Source organism: Aquarana catesbeiana, linkage group LG12 (genome assembly GCF_042186555.1).
Source record: "Aquarana catesbeiana isolate 2022-GZ linkage group LG12, ASM4218655v1, whole genome shotgun sequence".
In the NCBI taxonomy this organism is placed as follows: domain Eukaryota; kingdom Metazoa; phylum Chordata; class Amphibia; order Anura; family Ranidae; genus Aquarana; species Aquarana catesbeiana.
The window spans coordinates 47,653,469-47,670,876 of record NC_133335.1 but is presented as its reverse complement, the minus strand read 5'-3'; the positions used below and the strand labels follow the sequence as shown (position 1 = coordinate 47,670,876).

The 17,408-nt window shown below is 44.2% G+C and overlaps 1 protein-coding gene across 1 annotated transcript in view; it reads left to right on the top strand.

Moving 5' to 3' along the window:
* The first annotated feature begins 844 nt into the window (after positions 1-844).
* LOC141114176 (integrin alpha-IIb-like) overlaps positions 845-17,408 on the top strand; it is a 162,022-nt gene continuing 145,458 nt past the window's right edge. Inside the window, exon 1 of the mRNA XM_073607709.1 lies at positions 845-963. The gene's annotated coding sequence lies outside the window, so the exon portion shown is untranslated. The remainder of the gene's footprint in view (positions 964-17,408) is intronic.

The following is a 17,408-nucleotide window of genomic DNA, read 5'->3' as shown; positions in this document are numbered from 1 at the left end:
TGTCAGAAAAGCAGAACTTGTTAGACAACTTGAGAAAAAGTTTAGGGAACATTTCTTGAACATATATAATTTATACATTGAATTTGTGACAAAGAAAGCATTTTTTTCCCCTGAAAGTGGACTATTTGGGTTCCAAAGTCAAACACGCTTTATTTGCTTACTGTCTCCAAAACATAAGATACCATATTGTTCACGCATAACTACAAATGGCTTGTTTCCAGCACATAGAGATGCTGGTGTTGAGTGATAATAGCGTGTACTTCCTGTGGTTTTGGATGGAAGAGGGGAGGAAAGCTGCCCTTAGATACAGTATTTATGTAAAAAGAAAAAAAAAAAAAAAAAAGGGAGGGTAAGCATCCTTACAATTTCTAGTGAATCTGGTTCCTAAATGAAGTCCAATAATTTGTCTTTCCCATTTTACTTGAAGCCATTTGGTCACAAAAATACAAAGTCACTTGTGAAACAAACCAACCAAACCTGCTTTGAGATAAAAGGTTTGTAGTGTATTTTTGCCAAGACTAACTTGGCAAAGTAACTTCAATTCCCAAAAGTCTGACAATAACATCTTGTGTCTCTGTAAAATCTCATATAATCTTTAAAGGGTAAGTTCACCTTTACAGCAAAGTCTGGAAGGTGAACTTACACAGGTCCCCCTCCTCACCCCCCCGGTCCTGCTGACATGGACCGCAGATTTCTCCGGTTCTAAGCCATGGTATATCCGCCCTGGGCGTCCAGGGCTTAGAGATCCTCTCAGCTGAATGTTCAAAATTTCCCTCATCAGGGGGACGTTTTGGAACATTCTAATTGGTCAGCGCTGTCACATGGGTGGCGCCGACCTATCTGCAGCCGCATAGCCCGTCCTGTCAGCAATGAAGACTCCGTGTGGATGCTAGAGGATTTCTAAGCCCTAGGCTCCTGATGCTGATATACCAGGGCTTAGAACCAGAGATTGCAGTGGTCCAGGTCAGTGGGACCAGGGGGGGCGAGGAGGGAGGCCTGTGTAAGTTCACCTTACAGATTTTTCTGTAAAGGTGAACTTACACTTTAAGATGTTAAGATCCCTTCAAAAGTCATATTCATATTTTTAAATCTAAAGATTTCATTCAATTAAAGTGGTTGTAAAGGCTAAAGGTTTTTTCCTTCATGCATTCTATGCTGGATCTATGCTCCCTCTTGATCCAGCGACGTGCACAAGAGCATCGGCAGTCCCCGGACTCCCCCTCTTCATTGGCTCCCACTGCTGTCCTTCAATGCTGTCAATCACAACCAGTAAGCCAATGAGGAGAGACTGGGGGGGGAGAGGGGGGTCTTATGGACACATAGACCAGATCTCAGAAGCGAGCATGCACCAGTGCCATAGCGGCTTGCTATTGGGGGGCACTGGTCAAGGGGGAGGAGCCAGGAGCACCGACGGTGTAACAGCATTACCAGCACTGCCTGTATATAACACTGGCTGGCATGGATGAGCAGGCAGCTGGTATGTTGTGTGATTTACAATCTGAATTAGCTCATTTGCCCTGGCCTGCTGAGTTGAACTTTCACTTCTTTAGCAGCTAAACGATCACTAATCTCTGCTTGCTATGATCATTGACAGTACTGTTTTTGAATGTAATTCTGGTCGGCTTCATTAACCCCATCTTTTCTGCCCAAATTCTGCTGCAATGCAAAACACCACTTTTAATCTGGCAATGGGACTACTTTGCATTTGTAGCATAATCTATTTATAATCTAGCAACCAATCAGTTAGCAGTAATGTTGTGCAGTAACCTCTAGCAACCAATCAATGTGCAGCAAGGATGTGCAGTAACCTCTAGTGACCAATCAGTGAGCAGTAATAATGTGCTGTAACCTCTTGCAAACCAAGCAATGAGCAGTAATGATGTGCAGTAACCTCTAGCAACCAATGTGCAGCAAGGATGTACAGTAACCTCTAGTGACCAATCAGTGAGCAGTAATGATGTGCAGTAACCTCTAGCAACCAATCAGTGAGTGGTAATGATGTGCAGTAACCTCTAACAACCAATTGCAATTGCTGTCTGATCTGCTGCAGTAAACTGATTTTGAGTCTACCTGCTATTTATTGTATGTCTCAGAGCAGGTGGAGAGAGAGAAATTGCATAGTGGGGCCCAGGGGTGGTGGTGTTGGGATGGGGGGGGGGGGCGCAGGAAAATATTTGCCCAGGGTCCAATCAATATTAAAGATGGCCCTGAGCTAGTGGCAAGAGTTGTAAAGAAGGCTGCTTGTAGTTAGCAGCAGGAGCTGTGGAGAAGGCTGAGTGTAGCTAGGGACAGTTGTAGAGAAACCTGGGTGCAGCTAGTAACAAGGGTTGTGGAAATTGGGTGTAGCTAGTGATAGTAGTGACAGTAGTAACAATAACTGTAGAGATGGCTGGGTGTAGGTAGGTATTAATTGACAACACTTGGTGTAGTGAATATACATTGGTACATAAAGTTGGTGGTATCTAGTAGTGAGGAAGGGTGAACTTAATTAGTAATCACTAGTAAGGAAGATGCTGTAATGATTCAGGAAACAGTGGAGCCTGTAGTCTACAAGTAAGACACAGGCTGAGTCATTTGTGAGAGGATGTCGCAGAGAAGGAATACACATAGCAAAAGAAGAGAAGTCAGTTTCTGCTTTATTTGTAGCTGGACTGATCGCATCATGCTGCTGTGTCTACTGCTTCTCATTCTCCCCTATACCCACTCCTTGAATCTGGATAAGCTGAACCCCCAAACCTTTTCTGGACCCAATGGAAGCTACTTTGGATTCTCCTTTGATTTCTACCAATCAGCAGATAACAGGTAAGTGCACAGAATGTGCTGGGCTTGTCAAATGTGTACAATACAGGAGAGAGCTGGATGGGAATTAAACAAACCTGTCATAGAAGGTTACACTCAACTTTTTTTGAGGCCCATTAAATCTTATCTATAGTCTGGAGGCTGCAGGTGAGAACACCTTGTCCCAGTCTGCATAAATGAGACAGATGTATAAAGTTACTGTTTACACAAAAATTGTTACTATAATATTGTTTTTTATTTTCCCTGTTTTATTTTACTATTTTAGCGCTTACAATGTTAGTCCACCCAAAACAGATTTTTTGAATTTGGGTGGGTATTGGCTAAGGAACGCACCATCAACCTCCTTTTTTTGTAGACCAAGATGTCATACTTTGGGTGGGTATTGGCTGAGAAATCCACCATCAACCTACTTTTTTTGTAGACCAAGATGTCATACTTTGAGTGGGTATTGGCTGAGAAACCCACCATCAACCTACTTTTTTTGTAGACCAAGATGTCATACTTTGGGTGGGTATTGGCTGAGAAACCCACCATCAACTTACTTTTTTTGTAGACCAAGATGTCATACTTTGATTGGGTATTGGCTGAGAAATCCACCATCAACCTACTTTTTTTGTACACCAAGATGTCATACTTTGGTGGGTATTGGCTGAGAAACCCACCATCAACTTACTTTTTTTTGTACACCAAGATTTCATATCTTTGCCTTTTGATTTTCAAGCGTATTCCAACAGTCACAGCCTTTTTTAGGAAGTTCTTGCTCTACTCTTGTCTTTTATTGCTGTGCCCTTACAGAATATGCAGCAAGAGGAGAAAGGCTCTCAAGAAGTCCGAGATGTGAACTTTGACGAGGAGATTTTACCAGTAATAGTGCCTTGGAGACAACCACCAGCATTTTTTCTGTAGCTCAAATCTCATCCTTTAAAAATTTCCTTCCTTGTAAGGAAGTTTTATCTACTCTTTAAATTTTTGATTCGCGTTAGCATGTTAGGCTGAATTCTGTGATCTGGTCAGCTCTTTTACTTTGATTTATGTTACTTACCTCTTAGAAGCCTTTCTCAAGCATCCCTGAATAGAATGTGCTATACACTAAAAAGAAAGACTTGTGTGTAATGCTGTTATCAAATTAAAAATTCCCCGAGGTCTGTTAGTAACCAAAATAGCTGCACTGCATAAACAGACTGTAATTTTAGACAAGGACAGCCCTCTTTTTGAAAGAATCCAGTGACGGCTCAAGAGCTGGCAACTAAATACCTGGATTTTTACAACTTTATAGAACCGAGCAGTCTTAAAGATGGTGGAACAGGTTGAAAACTTCGGAAACTGAAAGGCTTTATATCTGTGCAGCAAATAACAATACTCCAGGATGTACAAAATCAATCACACTAGCACATTTACTTTACATGTCAATGTACCGAGGCCCCTCCATGGCATTAGCTGTTGCAGGGAGGCTTTGCTTGACAACTACTGTCCTTTTTTTCACAAGAAAGACAACTACTGTCCTTACATGCAGTGAGGGAAAATCTCCCAAAATGGGATGCAGACAGGGTGGATAAAAATCGAAGCTTTTAAAAAAAAAAAAAAAACGTATTTTTTTGATTTTTACCAAATTTATTTTAAAAAACTGCTTTTGGAGCAAAAATCTAGCAAAAGATAGTTTTCTATTTAAGATACATTAAAAATTTAGTTTATTCAGCATGAAATGAAGCTTAGCTGTGTAGCATGATGCTGTACATTCTGCAATATTTACATTTTTTGGTAAACTCATTCAATGAATCCAAGCTCTGCAAGCTGAGATAACATGCACTGCATTGATGCATTCACACAATTTCACAGTACCCATGAGATAAAACAAAGTTCAGTAATATTCCTTTATCCCATTGTTTTGCAAATCTATGTACACTACAAACTGTATGATTGAATCGGTTCTGATATCGCTGTTTTAGGCCTCATGTACACTGCTGCTGGTAAACGAACGTTTGGGAGCAGTTGGGCATTTTTTTCAACTGCTCCTCTATGTTATCTTATCAGTACATGTACACAGGTTAGTTTATAATCGTTTCTAGGAAGTTGCGTTTAGAGGCTTTTTTGGAACCCCAAAAAATGCGTTCAGAAGCTGTGTTTAGAGGCATTTCAAATGCCAAACGCGGCTAAGCGCGGCTACCCGCGTTTAGGCGCATTTTCGTCTAGTAGCGTTTTTAAAGAGAAACATTTTATTTATTACTTTTGAGCCTGGGAAATGCTAAAAACACACCAAAAACTCAATTATCACTGTATGCAAGCTTGATATACCATGTGATATTCCCCTCATCAGCCAATTATGCTGTACAATACACAACTTGTATTACTTGACGCTGAAGTTGAAAGTCACCAACAGACATTGCTCTGGTGGCACGCTTTTCCTCATGTTGGTGTCCATGCGAACGTGTGAGAGGTATAGTTTTGGGATTTTGATCAGTCTATGTATTTATTTAAGTGGCAGCTTTTTTTCACTGTACACTGTGGATGTACACATATTTTGTATTCTTTTACACATCTTTTATATAGCTTTGCACTTTTCTTTGGCGCAGTGGAGTAAGAGAGATTCAGGGGCGGTTTATTTGTATATCTCTTGCTACAAACCATTGTCTATTTATTTACCACCTGCAGCCTTAGATGCCATTAATTGTAAACAAGTTAAAACTTGGTGGGATGTTTTCATGTTTGAGGTGGTTTTATTCATTGACCACAGATGATATATCATTCTATTCTCCTTTTTTTTTAGACTCGTCTGCAGTCATCCATATTTTTTATTAATAGGATTAGATTGTGTTTCAGTCATTGTTTGTCCTATGCAGCTGTATGATAGTATCATGACTAATTTATATAGCTTGTATTTTAAACCAGACAAATTCATTATCTCCTGTTGAAATGTTCATTTTAATTTATTAATATTCATTTTTATTGGTTACTTTTCCACATTAGCACTGTAACTAGTGGTGGATTATAAGTTAGGATATGTCATATGTCATGTATGGTAATGCTGGACGCAGCATTCTAACTACACACCGTAAAAATGTTTGGGATCCATTAATGCATTCAGTCTTTGTACCTGTGCTTCACGGTCAGGGGGACATGAAGTGTGAGCATGTGCAGAGCAGGAGGTCACATGACTGATGGTGATCACATGACTGATGGTGATCACATGACTAATCATAGATAGTATATAAGGATTGATGAACCATCCGTGTAGCCAATCCCATTTGAAAAAGTCTATTCGACGAAACATGTCTTGGGCATGGTTACACGGCATTCCATCGCACTGACATTAGATGCCGCTGTCTGAGGAGGACTACACCGATCGAACGGCTGGGCCTTAGAAGGTTGGGTGAGAGATACACCAGTTTACACTTCAGGTCCGCTGTGACCGCGGTGCACCGTTGGATCACTGATCCTGTTGCTTGCTGTGCTTGCTGTGGATTTCTTTTTAAAGGCCTTTATGTTTCAGTTTAAAAGTGAGTGTAACCATTGAGGTGTGTTTGAAGTGATTTTAATAAATCTGTCAAAATGGTATCACGCTATGTGGAGCACTTTATTCATTTTTTTCACATATGGAGTTGGCTTGATTGGAGTCACGGTTCATCACATGCAACCCAGGTGTGGTTCAATTGCTGTTTTGCCAAACACGAGAGTGGGAGGCTATACAATCTGGTGAGTGCGCTCTTCAGAGGGAGTGGTGACACTATCACGGTGGTGTGGTGGAAGAGTAGAAGAAGATTTTTCACAAGAAGATTGAAAAACAACTGTTGAACTTGATTATTCATTTCTTTTAATTTTTTATATATAGTGACACTTTTCACTGGGTGTTAAGGAAATTTCTTTTCATGATAAAATTAATATTTTTCATGACACTATTATTATTATTTTTATGCATAAGTAGAGGGTCGTTAGGCATTATCCTGCTCTGACCCATTATTTTACACAATTTATATTAGCGCCGCTATCTCTATCTGTACACGTGTGAGAGGTATAGTTTTGGGATTTTGATCAGTCTATGTATTTATTTAAGTGGCAGCTTTTTTTCACTGTACACTGTGGATGTACACATATTTTGTATTCTTTTACACATCTTTTATATAGCTTTGCACTTTTCTTTGGCGCAGTGGAGTAAGAGAGATTCAGGGGCGGTTTATTTGTATATCTCTTGCTACAAACCAATATTCCTTTATCCCATTGTTTTGCAAATCTATGTACACTACAAACTGTATGATTGAATCGGTTCTGATATCGCTGTTTTAGGCCTCATGTACACTGCTGCTGGTAAACGAACGTTTGGGAGCAGTTGGGCATTTTTTTCAACTGCTCCTCTATGTTATCTTATCAGTACATGTACACAGGTTAGTTTATAATCGTTTCTAGGAAGTTGCGTTTAGAGGCTTTTTTGGAACCCCAAAAAATGCGTTCAGAAGCTGTGTTTAGAGGCATTTCAAATGCCAAACGCGGCTAAGCGCGGCTACCCGCGTTTAGGCGCATTTTCGTCTAGTAGCGTTTTTAAAGAGAAACATTTTATTTATTACTTTTGAGCCTGGGAAATGCTAAAAACACACCAAAAACTCAATTATCACTGTATGCAAGCTTGATATACCATGTGATATTCCCCTCATCAGCCAATTATGCTGTACAATACACAACTTGTATTACTTGACGCTGAAGTTGAAAGTCACCAACAGACATTGCTCTGGTGGCACGCTTTTCCTCATGTTGGTGTCCATGCGAACTAGACGGGGTCTAACCTTTTCCAAGAGAACGTCAAAGGTGGCAATTGCGTGTAAAATTAAAAAATTTCTCTGGGTAATTACGCAGCTGAACATACATATTAGAAAAGTATCCCGTGGACATGCGTTGAGCCATCAATGGATGTGTCCAGTAGCGATGAACTCTGGTCCTCTCACGCAATTTTCTACGTCTTTGGAGCCTCAGCAAAAGCAACATCAGGAGCATTTCCTCACACATGCTCATCATGTGATCCATATTAACAAACCAACCAAAAAATAACAGCTATCTATAAGCACACTGCTCTCTCAGCTGCTACTCACACTGTTCTCACAGAATGGCTGAAATAGTTAATAAATACTGGTTTTTAGTGCTTTCTAATCATTTGGGAGGGTCTCCTGAGGTTATCTTTAGTAAACGCTTCTGAACGCAAACGCAGCTAAACACGGCTTGTAAACGCTACTAAACACGCATTTTTAAACGTGGATTACTAGTGGTTCCAGCGTTCAGGAGAGGTTGAGAAATGTCCCGTGTACGTGAAGCCTTACTAACCTGACAGCTTATTATTCTAAATAGGAAACCTTCATTTTGTTTGCAAATATTAAAGATTCTAACTACCAGCAAGAATAAGTCCTTACATTCAAAGAGCACCTGTCATTTCAAGTCCATCATGGCAGCGCCTGTTAGCGGGCATCCACTCATCTGCTGCCACCACGTCCCTCACCTTGTTGTGTTACTGCCACATTACCAGCCATCCCATTAAAGTGAATGGGACTGTCGGTGAGTCAACAGCGGGTCAGAGGAGCTGCTGCGGGACAGAAATGACAGTTGCTCTTTAACCACTTAAAGTGGTGTTCCGGCCAAAATTATACTTTTTAAATAAAAATACCCCTATAATACACAAGCTTAATGTATTCTAGTAAAGTTAGTCTGTAAACGAAGGTCTGTTTTGTTAGTTTATAGCAGTAGTTTGTTATTTTATAAACTTACAGCAGGCCGTGGCCATCTTAAGTCTGGGCATCTGAAGCCAGACTGTATTTCTTCCTGGATGTCATCCTTGCAGATCTCGCACATGCTCAGTGCAGCACAAGCAGTGTAATAGGTTTCAGGTCAGGTTTCCATAGCAACGGCAGTTTCAGAGGAAGTTGCCGCCCCTTCCCAGAAGGCATTGCAAACAGGAAATGATGCGATGGGCCGCGGCCAGGGAGGAGGAAGTGAAAAATGAATACAGCAGACATACAGTAGGTGCTGAGAAAAAAAATAAAAAAATATCCAATTTGTTTACAGTGCACAGTTTAGTGAGAGATGCTGAAGAGTTGTAAAAGTGGGTGGAACTCCACTTTAAAGACCAGCCGCCAAAGTTATACTGCGGCAAGTTGGCTCTCCTGGACGAATCACCATCATGGCACATCTGCCGCTTTAAGACCACTAGGGGAAGTGTGCCCGCTGCGTGACGCCGGAGCCGATGGGCATGACCAGCGGCCGCGATGTCCTCCGGCTACTCGCAATCACTCCTGAGAGGGACAGAACAGGGATCTGTCAATGTAAACAGACAGATCCCCGTTCTGTCAGCGGAGGATAGACAGATCGTCTGTTCCTAGTGATTAGGAACAGCAGTCTGTCTCTTCCCCCAGTCATTACACTGCCCCCACAGTTAGAAACACCCCCTAGAGAACACTTAACCCCTTGATCGCCCCCTAGTGTTAACCCCTTTCCTGCCAGTGACATTTATACAGTAATCAGTGGCTGTTTTTTAGCTCTGATCGCTGTATAAATGTCAATGGTCCCAGAAAAGTGTCTGATCTGTCCGCCGCAATGTCACAGTCCTGGTAAAAATTGCTGATCACCACCATTACTAGTAAAATAAAAATTTGAATAACAATGCCATAAATCTATCCCGTAGTTTGTAGACGCAATAACTTTTGCGCAAACCAATCAATATACGCCTATTGTGATTTTTTTTTTTTACCAAAATGAAAAAGAATATATATCGGCCTAAACTGATGAATTAATGTTATTTTATATATATTTTTTGGATATGTATTATAGCAGGAAGTAAAGAAAATTGTTATTTTTTTTTAAATTGTTGGTCTTTTTTTGTTTATAGCGCAAAAAATAAAAAACACAGAGGTAATCAAATACCACCAAAAGAAAGCTCTGTTTGTGGGTAAAAAGGGACATCAATTTTGTTTGGGTACAACGTTGCATGACCGCGCAATTGTCAGTTAAAGCAACACAGTGCTATATCGCAAAAAACGGCCTGATCATTAAGGGGGCAAATCCTTCCGGGGCTGAAGTGGTTAAATCAACTTGATTTAAATCAAATCCACCCTGGATGCAGATGACATTAATCACTTGCCACCCAGCCCATTTCTGACATTTTTCTCATACATGTAAAAGATGGCATTTTTTTGCTAGAAAATGACTTAGAAGTTGGGACCCCCAAACATTATGCAGAGACCCTGGAGAATAAAATGGTGGGTGTTCCAATTTTATTTGTCACGTAATATTTGCTCAGCTGTTTTTCCAATGGCCATTTTTTTGAAAAAATAAACTTTAATCAATTTTAGTAAACACAGACACAATATAATACCCCAATTTTTGGTAAAATATAAATGATTATGTTACACCAAGTAAATGGAGACCAAACATGTCTCGCTTTAAAATTGCGTGGGACGGCAACAAACTACTTAAAAAATCTCCATAGGTGATGCTTCAAAGCGGAGCTCACCTAAAAGGGGAAGCACCGCTTATCTGCCTCCTCCCCTTCTGGTGCAATATTTGGCACCTTATGGGGGGGGGGTGGAGGGGGGAGTGGGTACCTGGTTTTGACAGGTACCCGCTCCCACTTCCTGCTGAGTTCGCCACAGTGAACTCAGACGGAAGTTTGGCCCTTGAAGCAGCCAGCCCATTGAGAGAGCGCAGCAAGATTCACACGGTTCCCTTACCCAAGATAGCAGCGCTAGCACCCGAGAGCCAATTCAAGAATCAGCTTGGGTGAGTACACCGCGGGGTCGGCAGCTCAACTATTTGCTGCTGACTTTTAATTTTTTGGAGGTGGGGGGTTAGAGCTCCACTTTAAAAGCCTTTACAGGTTACCAGTTTAGAGTTACAGAGGAGGTCTGACCCTAGAATTATTGCTCGTGCTCCCATGTTTGCGGTGATGCCTCACATGTGTGATGCAATCGGCGTTCACATATGAATGCGCGCCTATGTGCGTATTCGTCTTTGTGCATGAATATAGGGGACTGGGGGTCATTTTAATTTTTTTAATTATTTTATTATTTATTTAATTGAACCACTTCTGGAAGGTTTTACTCCCTTCGTGACCATGGCATTTGTTTTGCTATTCAGGCTTGTGCTACTTTAACTGGCAATTGCTCAGTCATGCAACACTGTACAAATATGAAATTTATATCATTTATTTTTTTCGTACAAATAGAACTTTCTTTTAGTGGCATTTGATCACCACTGAGTTTTAAATTTTTTATCAAATAAAGGAACATTTTGAAGAAAAAAAATATATTTCCTACTTTCCGTTATTAAACATATCCAATAAAAAAAACAGGGCATAGATTTTTAGACTTTTATTTATTTTTTATGCTTTTACTGGTAATGATGGCGATCTGTGATTTTTAGCGGGACTGCGACATTGCGGCGGACAAATCTGACCCCAAATGACACTTTTTGGGGACCAGTGACGCCAATACAGTGATCAGTGCTAAAAAAAATGCACTGATCAATGTATAAATGACACAAGCAGGGAAGGGGTTAACACTAGGGGCGATCAATGGGTTAACTGTGTTCCCTGGGTGTGTTCTAATTGTGTGGGGGCTGGGCTCACTGGGACAACACATAGATCGCTGTTCCTGATCAATAGGAACAGCAGATCTCCATGTTGTCCCCTGTCAGAACGGGGATCTGCCTTATTTACATAGACAGATCCCTGTTCTGAGTCTGTGTGCAGTGATCACTGGTGGCCGATGGTCATAGAGTCCACCAGACCCGCGAGCATGCTCCCATGGCGTACGCGCCCACAGTGTCTATTGCATGAAATGACGTACAGGTCCATCGTTTCACACAATAGAGCCGCCCTGCCGCAGTAAATGTGCGGTGGGCAGTCTTAAAGCAGTTAATTGGTTCATGCAAAAGTTATAGCATCTACAAACTATGGTGTGCAGACTGGAATTTATGCAGATATAGATACTATACTGTAATTGGGGTGATCAGCGACTTATAATGTGACTGTGATAGGGTGGTGGGCAATCTGGCACTAACAGACACTCGCTGGGAGGGACACTAACTGACTAAGGCAGGCCATAGATGATATGATTTTTTTTTCCGCAACCACGGGTTGTAGGAAAGAAAATCGCTTGATTCCTCGATCAACACAGTCAGTCAGATCCCTCCCGTGGAGCTATTGTGTTCTCCTGGCAGGGACTGATCCCCCCCATAGAACATAGTGATTACTGCAAGTGGCTATAGCTGCTGGCAATAATCACATGTAAAAATCCGACGTGCTGGTCGGTTAATTGATGGATCGTCTTGGCTTGGGTACAATCAGCCTGTCCATAGATGATTTGAACCATCTATGGCCAGCTTAACTGACACTGACATCACTAGTGACACTAACACAGTGATCAGTGATAATACTGTACTCTGACACTGCACTAATGACACTGGTTGGGAAGGGGTTAACATCTAGGAGCAATTAAGGGGTTAACTCTGTGAATAACAATGATGAACAAGCCAAAAGTCGGTATGGACAGCAGCAGGAGTGACAAGCTCAATACACAAGCACAATAATCCTGCAAACAGAACATGCAACAGCATGGCTTAAATAGGAAGGTCATGGGAGGAGCAAGGAGTTCAAGGTTCAGCAGAAACAAGGCAGAAGGCAGCATTGTCCAATGGATCAGACAGGGTGCTGTTCAGCATCTCAGGTTGCTCAGCAAGATAAAAACATTGACAGTAGGGATGAGCTTCGTGTTCGAGTCGAACCCATGTTCGACTCGAACATCGGCTGTTCGATCGTTCGCCGAATTGCGAACGTTATGGGCCGTTCGCGCTAAATTCGTGTGGCGCGTCACGGCCCATAATTCACTGCGGCATCGCAGTGCATTGCTGGCTGATGATTGGCCAAGCATGCACTATGACCCGCATGCTTGGCCAATCACAGCGCTGTCAGTAGAGAGAGCTGTAATTGGCCAAAGCCAGGGTGGCTTTGGCCAATTATGGCTCAGGGGATTTAGTACACACCCCACACTATATAAGGCCGCCTGCACGGCGGCCCTGTGTAGTGTGTGTTCCGGTGTGCTGAGAGATAGAGAGAGAGAGAGACAGTGTCATTTGATTTGAGTTAGATAGATTAGGCAGAACAGTCAGTCAGTTAGCTGCACTTACAGTGTATTGTGTATATATATGCATCCCAGGTGTTGCATATATATATATACACTGTATTCAGTTTAGCTAGATCTGTTCCTGTTATCTTCTATCTAGACTATTTACATTTAATGCAGTGCGTCCTGCTCACAGTGTTCAGCTAGATCCGTTCCTGTTAAATTCCTACTGACCGGCAGGCTTGTCTGGTTACAGTATATAAAGCTACCTGAAGAAAATTACAGGTGTTCTATTTGATCCTATTAGTACCACGGTCAGGCAGCTAGACTATTTACATTTAGTACAGTGCGTCCTGCTCACAGTGTTCAGCTAGATCCGTTCCTGTTATCTTCCTACTGACAGGCAGGCTTGTCTGGTTACAGTATATAAAGCTACCTGAAGAAAATTACAGGTGTTCTATTTGATCCTATTAGTACCACGGTCAGGCAGCTAGACTATTTACATTTAGTACAGTGCGTCCTGCTCACAGTGTACAGCTAGATCCGTTCCTGTTATCTTCCTACTGACAGGCAGGCTTGTCTGGTTACAGTATATAAAGCTACCTGAAGAAAATTACAGGTGTTCTATTTGATCCTATTAGTACCACGGTCAGGCAGCTAGACTATTTACATTTAGTACAGTGCGTCCTGCTCACAGTGTACAGCTAGATCCGTTCCTGTTATCTTCCTACTGACAGGCAGGCTTGTCTGGTTACAGTATATAAAGCTACCTGAAGAAAATTACAGGTGTTCTATTTGATCCTATTAGTACCACGGTCAGGCAGCTAGACTATTTACATTTAGTACAGTGCGTCCTGCTCACAGTGTACAGCTAGATCCGTTCCTGTTATCTTCCTAATGACAGGCAGGCTTGTCTGGTTACAGTATATAAAGCTACCTGAAGAAAATTACAGGTGTTCTATTTGATCCTATTAGTACCACGGTCAGGCAGCTAGACTATTTACATTTAGTACAGTGCGTCCTGCTCACAGTGTTCAGCTAGATCCGTTCCTCTTATCTTCCTACTGACAGGCAGGCTTGTCTGGTTACAGTATATAAAGCTACTTGAAGAAAATTACAGGTGTTCTATCCCAGCTTAGTGCAGCTACAGGCCATTAGTATGTCTGGAAGGCCAAGAAGGAGAGGCAGACAGTCACAAGCCAATAAGAGAGGGCAAGCAGGCTCTGTGTCTAGTGCTGGTCGTGGAGACGGTGCATCCTCATCAGCACGTGGCCATGGGACACGCTTGGCCTTTTTTTCGGCAGCTGGCCATGTTGAGCCGCAACATGCGGAAGACTTGGTCGAGTGGATGACCAAGCCGTCCTCATCCTCCTCATCCTCTCTCACCCATGCCCAGGGTGCTTTGTCTGGCAAAGCAGCGGCCTCTTCCCTCAGCTCAATGTCATCAGTGACTCCTTCCCTAGCTCCACCATGTCCTCATGAGGATTCCCTCGAACTGTTTGACCACAGTGTTGGGTACATGCTCCAGGAGGATGCCCAGCGTTTGGAAGGCTCTGATGACGATACTGAGCTCGATGAAGGCAGTAACATGAGCGCGGACAGAGGGGGTGCCCAAGAAGGACAGCAATCTGGCAGTCATGCTCCCCCTGCTGCAGCATACTGCCAGGTTTGCTCCAGTGATGAGGAGGGAGGGGATGATGAGGTCACTGACTCAACGTGGGTGCCTGATAGGAGAGAGGAGGAGGAGGAGGAGGAGGAGGAGGAGGAGGAGGCGGCAGCACATCACCAACGAGGCAGGATGCCCTCCAGGGGCCAGCCTAAGGGCAGCACATTGACTGCATCACACCCCAAAGCTCCACATGTGCAGGGCGCTGCAGTCTCTGCGCGTTATTCAAAAAGTTCTTTGGTGTGGGCCTTTTTTTGAGACGAGTGCATCAGATCGCACCGCTGCTATTTGCAACATATGTCTCAAGCGTATCTCGCGTGGCCAAAATATCTCCCGCTTGGGTACCACATGCTTGACCAGACATATGTTGACCTGCCATGCAGTTCGTTGGCAAGCGTATCTAAAAGACCCACACCAAAGAACAAAGAGGATCTCTCCTTGCTCCTCATCAGCTGAGATTTCCAACCCCACTAGACCTTCAGTCCTCTCTGAGACCTGCAGTGAGAGGAATGAAGGTGTAGAATTAGGTGTGTCACAGCCAAGTACTTGTGGGCAATCTGCTTTTGGTACACCGACGTCAGATTGTACCAGGCAAATTTCCCTGCCCCAGCTGCTGCACCGCCGAAAGAAGTTTGCTCCCAGCCATCCACATGCCCAGCGGTTGAATGCTAGCTTGGCAAAATTGCTAGCACTTCAACTGCTGCCTTTTCAGTTGGTAGACTCTGCCCCCTTCCGTGAGTTTGTGGAATGTGCGGTTCCTCAGTGGCAGGTACCCAAACGCCACTTTTTCTCACGGAAGGCGATTCCGGCTCTCTACCGGCATGTGGAAGGCAATGTCCATGCCTCGCTGGACAGGGCGGTCAGCGGTAAGGTGCATATTACCGCTGACTCATGGTCCAGCAGGCATGGACAGGGACGTTACCTAAGTTTCACGGCGCATTGGGTGACTCTGCTGGCAGCTGGGAAGGATGCAGGACAAGGTGCAGTAGTGTTGGAGGTTGTTCCGCCACCACGCCTCCAAAATGCTGATTGTGACACACCTCTCTCCTCCACCCCCTCCTCTTCTTCTTCCTCCATGGCCTCTTCCTCGGAACCAGCGGTGCTCCGTAGGCGTTCAAGGGGCTACGCAAGTACGCAGGCCAAAAGATGCCATGCGGTGCTTGAGCTGGTGTGCTTGGGGGACAGGAGCCACACTGGGGCAGAGGTTCTGTCAGCTCTGCAGGGGCAGGTTCAGAGGTGGTTGACGCCACGCCAACTTAAGGCAGGAATGGTGGTTTGCGACAATGGCACCAACCTCCTCTCTGCCCTCCGACAGGGACAAATGACCCATGTGCCCTGTTTGGCTCACGTCCTTAACTTGGTGGTGCAGCGGTTCTTGGGCAGGTACCCGGGCTTACAGGATGTCCTGAGGCAGGCCAGGAAAGTCTGTGTGCATTTCCGCCGGTCATATAATGCCAGTGCTCGGCTGACGGACCTCCAAAAGGAGTTTAACCTGCCCAAGAACCGCCTAATCTGTGACATGCCCACCAGGTGGAACTCAACGTTGGCCATGCTGCAGCGGCTGCACACGCAGCAGAGGGCCATCAATGAGTACCTGTGCGACTATGGCACCAGGACAGGGTCAGGGGAGCTTGGTTTTTTTTCCCCACGCCAGTGGGCCATGATCAGGGATGCATGCACTGTCCTGTCACCATTCGAGGAGGCCACGAGGATGGTGAGCAGTGACAGTGCATGCATCAGTGACACTGTCCCCCTTGTCCACCTGTTGGAGCACACGCTGCGTGGAATAATGGACAGGGCACTTGAGGCAGAACAGAGGCAGGAAGAGGAGGACTTCCTTAGCTCTCAAGGCCCCCTTTATCCAGACAGTGTTCCTGCGTGCCCGCCGATCACACAGGAAGAGGACGAGGAGGAAGAGGAGGAGGAGGAAGATTGTGTCAGTATGGAGGTGGAGCCTGGCACTCAGCATCAGCAGCAGTCTTTAAGGGATCAGTCCCAAGAAACACATGGACTTGTACGTGGCTGGGAGGAGGTGGCTGCGGACCATGTCGTTCTTAGTGACCCAGAGGACTCCGGACCGAATGCCTCAGCAAACCTACGCTGCATGGCCTCCCTGATCCTGCAAAGCCTGCGTAAGGATCCTCGTATTCGTGGTATCAAGGAGAAGGACCAATACTGGCTGGCAACCCTCCTTGATCCACGTTACAAGGGTAAGGTTGCGGACCTTATCTTGCCATCGCAGAGGGAGCAGAGGATGAAACATCTTCGGGAGGCCTTGCAGAAAGGTCTGTGCAACGCGTTCCCAGAGACTGGGAGGTTACAAACTCCTGTTTCTGGACAACGTGTTGCTGAGGCTTCGGTCAGTCAAAGAAGGAGCGGTGGAGAAGGTGGCCGTCTGACCGATGCGTTCAGACAATTTTTTGGTCCGCAGCCCCAAGGTATGATCGGTTCCAGCAACCATCGCCAGCGTCTGTTTTACATGGTGCAGGAATACCTAGGGGCAAGATCAGACTTGGACACCTTTCCCACCGAAAATCCTCTGGGTTACTGGGTCTTGAGGATGGATCACTGGCCAGAGCTTGCACAGTATGCAATTGAGCTACTGGCCTGTCCTGCATCCAGCGTTCTTTCGGAACGCACATTCAGTGCTGCTGGAGGCGTGGTAACCGATCACAGGGTGCGTCTGTCCACCGACTCGGTCGATCGGCTGACCTTCATAAAAATGAATGAGTCTTGGATCACCACCAGCTACCAAGCACCTGATGCTGATGTAACCGAATAATTTTTTTTGAAATCTCAGATCCCTTCAAAGACTGCCTATGCTGATGCTGAGTGACTATCCCTGAGTAATT